The 13,276-nt window shown below is 38.0% G+C and overlaps 1 pseudogene; it reads left to right on the plus strand.

Moving 5' to 3' along the window:
• Positions 1-681: 681 nt before the first annotated feature.
• Positions 682-1,411, plus strand: LOC105806804 (annotated as a pseudogene).
• Positions 1,412-13,276: the final 11,865 nt, after the last annotated feature.

Consider the following 13,276-nt stretch of genomic DNA (forward strand, 5'->3'; position numbering starts at 1 on the left):
TAACTACTTCCCCCGCACCCCCCGCCCAAACCCCAGCAACATTGGGACAAGTCTTTCTCACATTGCCACCTCATCTTTCTGGTTCTCATTCCATTCTCTCTCCCTCTCTCTCACTTATAAGGACCCTTGTGATACACTGGGTCCTCCTGGATAATCCAGGATAATCTCCCCAACTCAAGGTTAGATAATTAGCAACCTTAATTCCATCTGCAGCCTAAATTCCCCCTTTTCCAAATAACCTAATATAGCCACAGCTTCCGGAGATTAGGACATGGACATCTTTGGGGGGACCATTATTCTGCCTGCTAACTTCTCTTCCCTGTTTTCTATATCTTTATCTGTGTGCCTAGTGATTTCCTCGGATCTAGCTGCCAGGAAACCAATTCTGTCCTCAGCTGTGATTAAACTACCATCTAATCTGTCCACTGATTCTTGATGGGCTAGAATGTAGAATTAAAACAAACAAACAAAAACCCCGCAAATACGATCTGTCTACTGAGTTTTTAGTTTCAGTGTTTATATTTTCCATTTCTAGAAGTTTTATTTGGTTCTTTCAAAAATCCACCTGTCAAACCAGTTCACACCAGAGCCCTGGGAAGGAAGCCTCTCTGTTGGATCCGGCCACTCTGCAGGACTCTGAGGAAACGCTCACACCAGGTAGACAGACGCCATTCTGTCATCATGAGTAAAGGACCTTCCAATAAACCGTGGGGCATGAATGTCCTTGTATGCCTGCTTTGTGCAGACTTGCCAGCAAAAGCACAAGAAGAAACACCTAGACTCTTTTATCAATTTTGCCAAATTCTCTAAGAAATGTTCAGAGAGATGGAAGACCATGTCTGCAAAAAAAGGTCAAAATTTGAGATTTGGCAAAAAGTGAGAAAGCTCACTATGGCAGGGAGATGAAAATTATGTTCCTCCCAAAGGTGATAAGAAAGGAAAGAAAAAAGATCCCAATGCTCCTCAAAGGCCACCATCTGCTTTCTTCCTGTTCTGTTTTGAACATCATCCAAAGATCAAAAGTGAACACCAGGGCCTACCCATTGGGGATACTGTAAAAAAATTGGGTGAAATGTGGTCTGAACAGTCAGCCAACGATAAACAACCATAAGAACAGAAAGCAGCTAAGCTAAAGGAGAAATCTGAAAAGGATATTGTGGCGTACCGTGCCAAGGGCAAAAGGGAAGCAGGAAAGAAGGGCCCTGGCAGGCCAACAGGCTCAGAGGAGAAGCATGAATCAGAAGATGAGGAGGGGCAGGAGGAAGATGATGAAGATGAAAAGGAGCAGGAGGAGATGAAGAATAAATGGCTACACTGTGATGATGCTGTCTGTGTGTGCTCAGGCGGTTGTTTTGCTGAGCAAAACGAGGAATGTGAATTCAAGTGCAGCTCAGTATTAGCTTCAGTATAAAAACTGTACTGATTTTTGTATAGCTGATAGATTCTTCGTAGAGAAAATACTTTTTAAAAATGCAGGTTGTAGCTTTTTGAGGGGTTATGACCTACAGTTAGTTTTTGATGTTGAATGTTCCTAAATATTTAATGGTATCTTTTAATTTCTTGACTTGTGTATGGCAGGAACAGCAAACTTGTAGAAATTAGCATCAGCAGTAAATTTTAGATTTTTTAGAATGTTGCATTTTTAAAAATTGTAGTAAAATTACATATATTAAAAATCTATTTGTTCTCTTTCTTTGGTACTCTACTCTTTCATTTTGGTTTCCAATTTTAATTTAATTTTTTATTATTTGTAACTTTCTTAACATTAACTTTTTTGTTGTAGTAAACTATATATAACATTGGTTGGGCACGGTGGCTCACGTCTGTAATTCTAGCACTCTAGGAGGCCAAGGCGGGTGGATCCTTTGAGCTCAGGAGTTCAAGATCAGCCTGAGTAGGAGTGAGACCCGTCTCTATTAAAAATATAGAAAGAAATTAGCTGGGCAACTAAAAAATACATAGAAAAAAAATTAACCGGACATCACCAGACCTGTAGTCCCAGCTACTCGGGAGGCTGAGGCAGGAGGACCGCTTGAGCCCAGGAGTTAGAGGTTGCTGTGAGCTAGGCTGACACCACGGCACTCTAGCCCGGGCAACAGAGACTCTGTCGCAAAAAAAAAAAAAAAAAACAAGAAAAATATATATAACATAAAATGCACCACTTCAACCATTCTCAAGTGTACGAGTCAGTGGCACATTTACAATGTTGTGCAATCTTCTCCACTATCCATTTCCAGAAGTTTTTCATCATTCTGAACAGAAACTCCGTACCCATTAAACTCCCCATTCCTTCTATCCCCAGCCCTTAACCTCTATTCTACTTTGTCTCTGTGAATTTGCCTTTGTTGTCTTAACATTGAGTAGGCTAAGGAAGAGAAGGAAGAGGAAGGGTTGGTCTTGCTGTCTCAGGGGTGTCAGAGGCAGAAGAGAATCTGAGTATAAGTGGACCCATACAGTTTAAATCCATGTTTTTCAAGGGTCAACTGTAGTTTTTCCTCTATGTACCTTGATCCGTGGTCATCCAGCCCGTGATTTAACATTAATACTTCCAGTGATGCCATCCCATTACTTCTTACGGTATCCCATTTTATTACTGAACAAAAATCTCTAATTACTTGAAAGTTTTTTAAATCCAAATTTGCATTCCTGTAACTTACAATACTGTTATAACTTATGCCCAGTAGAAAAAAAAGAATAAATTAATCCTTTTTCTGCTGCATTATGCCATTCAAATGTTTCAAGAGTAATTATCATGTGTAATGGAGTAATGTTTAAAAATATTAAACCTATGAAAATTTCAATACTCATCATTCCTTCCCACACATACTCTATCTCCCTGCAGCCCCTAAATCAGTCTCCTCTGTAACACTTCTTCTATTATAGACCTGAGGAAGTGATAATGCTACCATCAGAAGAATATGGCTTATGAAAAATTTCTGCTGTAGTACAAGGGGACTAAATCCTGCTCCTTCTGGTCTTATGGAATTTAGAACAAAGGAGAGAAGAGAAAGAGGGAAAGAAGGGAGTAAATGGTCACACTCATGTATGATCATAAACACACACACACTTTTGACTCTGTTAAAATCTGAGGGGAAGAGAGAGAGAAAGAGAGAGAGAGAGAGTGTGTTGTGTGTGTTGGGAGGGGGTTAGATAGGCCAAGAGAAAAGCCAAAAACAGATGGACACTGTACTCCACTACTCATTTGGGACTCTGGAAAGGGTCCTCATGGCCCAAAACAGACATGTGGAAACTGCTAGAGAGCAGAAACAGAGGTACAGAGTGGTTAGGCAGAGAGAGGGCCTGAGTTAGCACTTCTGCACCTCCCTCAGTCCCCATGAGATGTGGAGGGGCACCAGAAATTCTTCTGTGTCCTGGGTGGAAGGTGGATGAAAGCTGCACGTGGAGCCCATGGAACTGCCGTGGGGCCAAGGATGAGTGAAGCAACTCCACAGTAGAGACTGTAGAGCGGACTGTCAAGGCCAGGTGGAGGCCTTGGCTGAGGCTCGGAGGAGTCCGCAGCAGCAGTGATCGCTGAGGTGAGACCAACCGAGCAAGGGAAAGCTCTTTAAGAGCCAAGAGTCAGACTGAGAATTCACCAGTGGCTGACATTAAGCAGTAGGTGCCAGCAGAGCTCCCAGGGACCAAGAGACAAGGGACATCAGCATGGAGACAAGAGAATTTAGAGAATTCTCAAGGACCTACACATGCCAGGCAGAGGCCTCTTCTCCATTGCCATGAGGTCACAAGCCAGCAGAATCACGAGGCAAACAAACCTTTTTCTTTTTATAAACAGAGCACAGTGTAGTGATTTCAGGTTCATTGGACCTGATAAGTACACCAGAATAAGCCCGTCTTCTCTTTTGATATGGTTCCTTAACTGATTCTGAGGAGAGATTTTTAAACTGGAGTCTGTGGCCTGTGACCCCGTTGAAATTGTATTTTTCTTTATAAAGTCATCTGTTTAGGATTCCATTTAAGAGTTTTGCTCAAGATCGAGGTCACATTTTTACCAGTCTAATATTTTTGAAATCTACCTTTTGTTTCTAAATTTTGGAAATCAGGAAAATATTTGCACATTCATCAGATACCTCTTCTCCTCTCCACGATTTGGTGGATATTACTAACTACAGTTCTGAAATTATATCTGGAAGGTCTTATATTAACCTTTCAAGAAACTCACTTAGGCTTGGAGACTCGTAGGATCTTAAATTAGTTGGGTTCCCTCTTCCTGTCTCCTTATATATGTTGATATGTAATTCTTTTGGTCATTTTTGTTTATCCCTTTATAATCTACTTAATTATTTTACTTAACAGAAAATACAAAAAAAAAAAAACAAAAATGCAAACCTCTTCCCCAAGGATGAATTTTTCTCTTTGTACATATTCTGTTCTGAATATAGTGGGAAAAATATTGTGCTTGGACTCAGAAGACATGGATTCAAATCCTGCTTCCATCACAAACTGGCTGTTTAATTTTGGGGATGTCTCTTAAACTGTGAGAATTTTATCTCCTCTGCAAATTGAGGCTATTAATGTCCACTTCACAGGTTTTTGATAATGAGATAGTATTTGAAAAAAGAGTGAGCACAGTGCTCGGCATCTCATAGGTCCTGAGTGAATGTCCTCCTTCCTCCTTTCAACCTTATTCTCAAACACCATCTTACTCCGGCTGTTCATCTTCTTGTACTATTCTCACAAGTTCATGCTACTCTTTTGTTTTTGTCCTTGTTTGTAGACCCTTCTCTGTTTTGTGTAAATCCACAGGGATATTTTATCTGTAAATCACAGGAGGCATAGTATGTAGGGCCTAAGAGATTTCTACTGGTCTACTAAATGTTTTGAGATTTGGGAAAAAATTATTGGCTCCAAAATGCCAAAAGCAAACTGCAAAACCAAAAATCAAAAATATTTAGTTTAAAAAATTTTAACATTGTCACCTAGTTAATGTAACTCTTACATTGTTATCAATAGGCCCACAGATCTTTATCCATAATTCTGGAATCCAGAAAGTTCTAAAAAGGAAAAAAGTTTTGTTAGTTTGGAATGAACTCATTTGGAAGTACGACCTAACATGAACTAATGTGAAGCTATTTATGATTTGTATTTATTCCCCTTAGTTGAATATATATACTTTTTTCGAAAAATATGTTTTTGATTATGTGTACTAATATTGTCCCAGACATCTGTGGAAGTATTATGTAATATATGGTATATACAGTCTATTATTTTTCTAAAATCTAAAAATTTATGAATTCGAAGAGCATATCTGTTGCTATAGTTTGGATGTTTCACCCCTCTAAACTTCATGTTGAAATTTGATCCCCATTGTTGGAGGCATAGTGAGAAGTGTTTGGATCCTGGGGGCAGAGCACTCATGAATGGGTTGGTGCCATTCTCCTGGTAGTCAGTCAGTTCTTGCTCTATTAGTTCCTGGGAGGACTGGTTGTTGAGGACAGCTGGCCCTTCCCCACTCTCTGTCTTGCTTCCTCTCTAGCCAAGCGATCTCTGCACATGCTGGCTTCCCTTGCTTTCCACCATGAGGGAGGTTTTCACTGAATGCCCAATTTTCCAGCCAGCAGAATCACGAGCCCAAAAAAACTTTTTTCTTTATAAATTTCCCACCTCAGATATTCCTTTATAGCCACACAAACTGACTAAGACATCTTGCCCAAGGGGGATCAGATAACAAATTGTATCCTTGTGTAAATAATATGTATGATAGGAGTAACTTTTGGTGTGTTTACTCTAATCTGTTTTAGGAGGAGATTCCCAAAGTAAGTGTGCCTGTGGCCTATAAAAGCCTTAAAAGGACACTGTAAGTCCCTCACAGTGCCAAGAGCATGGAAAGTGCTTTTAAAAAGCATCATATTCTACATGCTACATTATGGATGAAACTCAAGTAAGTGAAAGAAGATGAACACAAGACCACATGTTGTAGCATTCCACTTATATGAAATGTCCAAAAAAGGCAAATCTATAAAAACAGATAGTGGATCAGTGGTTGTCTGGGTGTGGATATAGGATGTGGATTAACTGTAAGTAGGCATGAGAGACCTTGTTGGGAGCATTAAAATGATTCATGGTAATGGTCACAGCACTTGGTGAAGTTACCAAAAATCACTGAATTGTACCCTTGTAATAGGTGAATTTTATGACATATAAAATACCTCAATATTTTATATATTTTTTTAACGTGCCACTTAATCTAAGAGATACAATCAATTAAAAGTGACAAGGGACACAGCCATTTCAGTACATTGAGCTCCATAAAGACAGTGCCAGGGCAAGTAAGGGGCAGACTGACACTGGAATACTCTGCCTCACTGAGGAAAAAGAGTTAAACATGGTCAAAGAAGATTGTAAGAAGCCAAGAGGCAAAATGTCATCATACACATTCTTTGTGCAAATGTGTCGGGAGGAGCACGAGAAGAACCCAGGTGCTTCAGTCAACTTCTCAGAGTTTTCTAAGAAGTGCTCAGAGAGGTGGAAGACCATGTCCGCTAACGGGAAAGGAAAATTTGAAGATATGGGCAAGGTGGACAAGGCCTGTGATGAAAGAGAAACAAATACCTATATCCCTCCTAAAGGGGAAACAAAACAGAAGTTCAAGGATCCCAATGTACCCCAGAGGGCTACTTTGACCTTTTTCTTTTCTTTCCTTCTTTTTTTTTTTTTTTTGAAACAGAGTCTCAGTCACCCTGGGTAGAGTGTAGTGCGTCATCATAGTTCACTACAACCTTAAACTCCTGGGCTCAAGCGACCCTCCTGCCTCAGCCTCCCGAGGAGCTGGGACTACAGGCACATGCCGCTATACCTGGCTAATTATTTTTCTGTTTTTAGTAGAGATGGGGTCTTGCTCTTGCATAGGCTGGTCTTGAACTCCTGAGCTCAAGCGATCCTCCCGCCTTGGCCTCCCAAAGTGCTAGGATTATAGGCCTGAGCCACCGCGCCCGGCCTCCGTCTTTTTCTTGTTCTGTTCTGAATATTGCCCCCAAATCAAAGGAGAACATCCCGGCCTATCCATTGGTGATGTTGCAGAGAAACTGGGAGAGATGTAGAATGACAACTGCAGCAGGTGACAAGCAGTCTTATGAAAAGAAGGCTGCAAAGCTGGAGGAAAAATACAAAAAGGATGTTGCTGTACACTGAGCTAAAGGAAAGCCTGATGCAGCAAAAAAGGGACTCATCAGAGCTGAAAAAAGCAAAAGAAAGAGGGAAGAGGAGGAAGATGAGAAAGTTGAAGAGGATGAAGAGGAGGAAGAAGGTGAAGAAGATGAAGAAGAAGATGATGATGATGAATAAGTTGGTTCTAGTGCAGTTTTTTTTCTTGTCTATAAAGCATTTAACCCCATATGCACAACTCACCCCTTTTAAAGAAAAAAATTGAAATGTCAGGTCGTGTAAGATTTGTTTTTAAACTGTATGGTGCCTTTTTTTGTACAGATAACATACTACCGAATGTGTCTTTAGATAGCCCTGTCCTGGTGGTATTTTCAATGGCCCTAACCTTGCCTGGTACAGTATGGGGGTTGTAAATTGGTGTGGAAATTTAAAGCAGGTTCTTGTTTGTTTGTTTGTTTATTTATTTAAGATGCTCTCCAAGGAGGAGCCTGGGGTCTTGAGTGTCACCATGCAGCACTGCAGTCCCAGGTCGGTCAGGCGCTGTGCTCTGGCCCTGATGCACCAACCTCCTCCTCATAGCTCCAGGACCTAAAGCAGGTTCTTGTTGGTGCACAGTGCAAATTAGTTATATATGAGAATGGTAGTTTTTCATCTTCAGTAGTCTTTGATGCAGCTCATATGAAATAATTGTTGTGCTGTTAACTGAATACCACTCTGTAACTGCAAAAATAAAAAAAGTTGCAGCTGTTTTGTTGACATTCTGAATGCTTCTGAGTAAATACAATTTTTTTTATTAGTACTGTTGTCCTTTTCATAGGTCTGAAACTTTTCTTCTTCAGGGAAAGCTAGTCTTTTGCTTTTGCCCATTTTAGATCACATGATTATTATAGTGTTTATCTTTTCATAGAGTTAGCTGATGAAAAGCTTTTGTCTACACACCCTGCATGTCATGATGGAGGTAATAAAAGTTAAATTGAGACAATTTTCACCTACAACTGAAACTCCAAAATTGATCAGTTGGTAACAAATTTCACTAGTCCACTTATATTTACAAAGTGAAGAGTAACCTATCTACTCACAGCATGGGATTACTGGAAACAAATATTTTGAAAGTCTGTCCTTGAAGGACTAGTAGAAAAGTATGTTCTAATCTTTACATGGGGACGCTATTCTTTAACTCCCATTACCACGTAATGGCAGTTATATTTTGCAGTTCCCACGTTAAAGAAGATCTGAGAATGTATCCCCAAAAGCATGAGCTTAAAACACAAGACTGCCACATTTCAAGTTTTGTTGATGTTAATCCCAGCGAAGACTAAGAAAGTGCTGGCTGTAAATGTCTTTTCCTATCTACCTAAATACGGACTGCTCAGGAAACTTGAGATTCTCCATTAAGAGTATTTTTAATTAATTGGGCCAGCCTCTAAAATTATACCACATTTAAAATAGGATATATTTTCCCGTATTGAGGTTTGCCCCTTTATGAATCAAATTGATATGAGGAAACAAGACATTTAAATTGTGCATCTCAACACAAATTATTCAATTTATTTGAATTCAATCTTTCTTTACAAAACCCAAACCTATTCATTAGAGTCATGTTTATCTGTTTAGCAGTTTAGGGAACAATTTGGCAATTTTGTGGTTTTTGAGATTATTGTTCTCTTAAAGTGCCAGTATTTTAAAATAGCGTTCTTATAATTTTACATGCTTTTGTGATGGAGTGATGTTTTGTTAAATAATTTTGACTTGGATTCTTTCCATTGGCATTTGTTTGTGTAATTTCAGGAGGAACACTGAACATCTGAGTCCTGGGTGATACTAATATACTAATAATTGCAGAGGTTTTCAAAAAAATAAAAGTGACAAGGAAGTGATAAAATGGTCTTTCTGGTATGCTTTTCCTTAAACCCTCCAAGCCTCAGTTTCCTAATTTGCAAAATATATTTAATAACGGTACCTACCTCTCTAGGTTAGCGTGATGATTAAATGAGATAAGCTTGTGAAGCATTTAGTACAGTGCCTGGCACAAAGTAAAAAAGGGAATAAATATTAGGGAAGGAAAAAAACTTTGTGTTTCAATGAAAAATCATCATCTATAGCACATCCTTCAGGGCGTCTGATTCTGGCCCTGATTATTGTCTTTGGAAGCTCTTTTAAAAGTTGTATGTAACTGATACATGTGTGAATTCTGTCCTGTCTGGTAGAGATTTCGTTGACTTCTCCCCTCCCTGTGGAAAAATCAATTTTGTCTCCAATTGCAATTCATCTCAACCTTCTTTTACTCAACATAAATTTGTGATCTTTTGATTTTTCCCTTGAACTGGTTATAACGTCTGCTTGGTTCCCTCCTATCATATGAGTAGAACAAAATCTTTAACATATATTCACTTTTATATCTGTATGAGAGTCATGATTTTACTTTTTTTTCTGAAATTATCTTTTAATGGTTTTGGAGTTCTCACCAAGATGCCCATTGGATTCATCTGGCAGAGCCAGATAAACTTCACCCAATTTAAGGGCAGCATAAACCTGGGTGCATCTTTTCTCGCCTCCCAGAGGTGAATCCAAAGAGATAATAGAACCTTGCTGATTCTCTGTTTTTCCAAATTTAATTTCACTGTCTACTTATTTTGTTTCTGGTTTGTTTATAGCTGCTAACTTAGTCCCCATTGGAAATTTAGTTTTATGGTTTGACCATTTGATAATTTCTGTAAATGGAATGATGGTTTATGGATACCTTGTCCCTGTTGGGTGAAAGATGACAGAGATTCTGGTTTATTCATTTTTTTGGTTTGTTTGTCTACTTGTCTATTTTGAGTGCAAATAAATTAAGAGTTTGTATGTACTGGGAAGAGAACAGCTCTCTGATGTGGACCACCAAAGTTTTATAATTCTGCATTTATTCTTGACCTATGGCTGAAATTTTACAATTTAAGCTTTAATTTCTGTGTTTGTTTGTCTTTATGTTTGTAATTCAGAAAGGCCTTTCTCTTTCACTGCGTGAAAGTGGAATATTTTCTATCTCTAGATGGCATTAATAAAGTTGATTGTAAAGCCTCTTTAAGGAGCTCTGTTCTGATAGGCCTATACAACTAAATAAGCACTTTTATAAACTGAATATTCCCTATAATTCCAGAAAGTAAAAAATCAAACTGAGTACTTTCAACATGCTGGATTTTAAAAGTATTCTTATAAAAACTAACACAGAATTGTTTTAAGAATCCAAGTTTACATGATTTAGGCCAATTTTTTGTGTTGAATCTGTGGATCAATTTGGGGAGTATGGCCATCTTCTTAATATTAAGTCATCCAACCCACAAACATGGTATATCTTCCCATTTATTTGGATCTTTAATTTCCTTCAACAATGTTTTGTAGTTTTCAGTGCTCAAATCTTGCACTTCTTTTGATAAACTTATTTCTAAGTATTTTATTTTTTTGATGCTATTGTAAATGGAATTGTTTTCTTAATTTCCTTTTTGTATTGTTCATTTCTCCTATGTAGAAATACAATTGATTTTTGTATGTTGATCTTGCTAAACGAGTGACTGCTATTTCTTTATCCAATTGTTCCCCCTATTTCCGACAGCATTCAGTCTTGAACAAATCCCTGCTTCCTCAGACTCTCCCCAAATCCTCCCCCAAACCCTAAATCCTATAATTGGTCTTTCTAGTACTCTCTTACTGAGACTCCCCACGGCTCCCTATGTTGTGCGTCCTCCTTTGCTGCAGTGAGTAATAAAGCCGACTTGTTTAACTACAGGTGTGTTCCCAGTGGTCTTTGGCAGAAGAGCATTGACAAATGAAATGGTCATTTTCCCCAAGTCCCTGTCACAGCCACATCATCAACTACTGTTTTGTTCTTTGTTGGTCTATAGTAAGTTCAATAAATTTGAGTACCAAAATAAATATTGATAATAATGAATTGTAACTCTTTGAATAAAAGAGGAGTCCATGAATCCATACTGATATAAATGAATGAATGAATGGGTAAAAAAGAAGGGAAAACTCTACATTAGAATGCCAAGGAATAAATATAGAAGAAATGGTAGAATTAGAAAAATCACAATTTTGTAAAGATCGTAGAATAATTGATTCATGCCAGAACCATCCTGATGAGGAATGGGATAATTATACAGTCTCAAAGCATCTCTCCACAAAAATTACTTGGTAATTAATAAGTATGCCATACTTACTAACTATCTTTACAGTGGAGAAATCTTGCAGACATCATTTTAACTAAATGGATTAACAGTTAGTGTCACCAGTAAAGTGCCAAATTGACATTGTGTACTTCCTATAATGCACTGAGAAGAATCCAGCTCCACTTCTGGGGTATTCCTACCAAAAATGCACAAATCATGAGAAAGTAATAGACAAGCCCAAATTGAGGGACAAAATAACTACAAAATAACTGGCTTATACTCTTCAAAATGCCCAGGTAATGAAAGACAAGGAAAGACCGAGGAACTATTCCAGATTGAAAGAGACTAAAGAGATAAAACAGCTAAATTCCTGGATTGGATCCTGGATTGGATCTTGAACCTATAAAAAACATTATTGGGACAATTGTCAAAATTTGAATAGGGCTTATAGATTTGACAGTATGTTGGATTGATATTAATTCTCTGATTTTGAGGGCTGCACTGTGTTTATATATCAATAGGAGAGTGTCCTATATGCACTGAAGTATTCAGGGTTAATAGATCATCAATTCTGCAACTTATTTTCAATGATTTAGAAATATCCATAATTGGGGAATCTGAGTGAAGAGTACACAGGGGCGCTTTGTACAATTTTTACAACTTTTATGTAAATTTTAGATCATTTTAAAATAGAAAAGTTGGAAGAAAGGAAAGAAAGAAGGAAGAAAGAAAAAGTAATTCTAGTCATTCTGCATGTATCCTCTTAACTTTGAGCCAGAACTGAATTGGGGGTATCGGCCTCCAGGAGAGGGCAGCAGATCTCCGGATGTGTGGTTGGAGGGTTTGGTCATAATTTTAGTGATTTATTTTTAATATTAACATGATCACATTTTTTGTTTTTCAGTTTGAATCTAGCATCTTCTAGGAATTCAAATCACTTACTTATGTAGTTTTATTAATATACAGATGTTTAGGACTTACTCAAGACTTACTGAATTTCTTTACTTGATATTCTTCATATGTTCTTGGTATGTTCTTACTATAAGCTTGGTATATTCATGATATATGATATATTAAGTCAGGATTATTATATATTATTTCTTAAAATTTTTTTTAAAGATTATGTTCATCCCTTTTTATGAATTAGATGTAATGTTCATTGTCTTCTTTGAAAATATAGTTGATTATCATATTTACAATTATTTTTTCTAAAGCTTTCTTTGGATTGACTTTGTTACTTTGTTTTGCTTTCCATAGAAACAACCAAATTCCCTTGTCAACCGCATAATTCTTGTAATGAACTCTCATCAGATCTTTCACTTTTGAAAATTATCAGTAATAAGTGAGTAAGCTAACCATAAGGATTTTAAGTCTTTTGTCAACTACAGATAGTTTTTTGTTTTACTCTGATGCTTCCCTGAAAGCTCAATGGTCAGCTACAGGTCAGATCGCTTTGTCTTCAACAAAGATTGTCTCAGAATCCTGTGGGAAAGGACTATGCCAGATATTTTGGACATAATATCTGATGGCACTGCTTAAACAACTTTGAAATCACATGAGTGGACTGAGGATTTCTAGAACAATAGTTGAGAAGCTGATGGGTTCATGACACTGTTAACCCAAGATCCAGTGGAACAAAAATTGATTACGTAGGACTGAATGAACTAAGGCGGTATGATTGTAGTTTTTGTTGGAAATATTGTTGATATTGTAATGTTCTATTTTCTAGCTATTTAAGGAGTAAGGAGATCACCCAGATCAAAGATCAGAGTATCTTGGCAGGGTCTTGCCTTAGACTTTTATAGGGAGGAGTAGACAAGTTATAGGTGGGGTGATTTATAGTTGGGGTTGGGCCAGGCGTGGTGGCTCACGCCTGTAATCCTAGCACTCTGGGAGGTCGAGATGGGTGGATCGCTCAAGATCAGGAGTTCGAGACCAGCCTGAGCAAGAGTGAGACCCCATCTCTACTAAAAGTAGAAAGAAATTATCTGGACAACTAAAAATAT

This window comes from Propithecus coquereli, unplaced genomic scaffold (assembly GCF_000956105.1).
Source record: "Propithecus coquereli isolate 6110/MARCELLA unplaced genomic scaffold, Pcoq_1.0 Scaffold10, whole genome shotgun sequence".
In the NCBI taxonomy this organism is placed as follows: domain Eukaryota; kingdom Metazoa; phylum Chordata; class Mammalia; order Primates; family Indriidae; genus Propithecus; species Propithecus coquereli.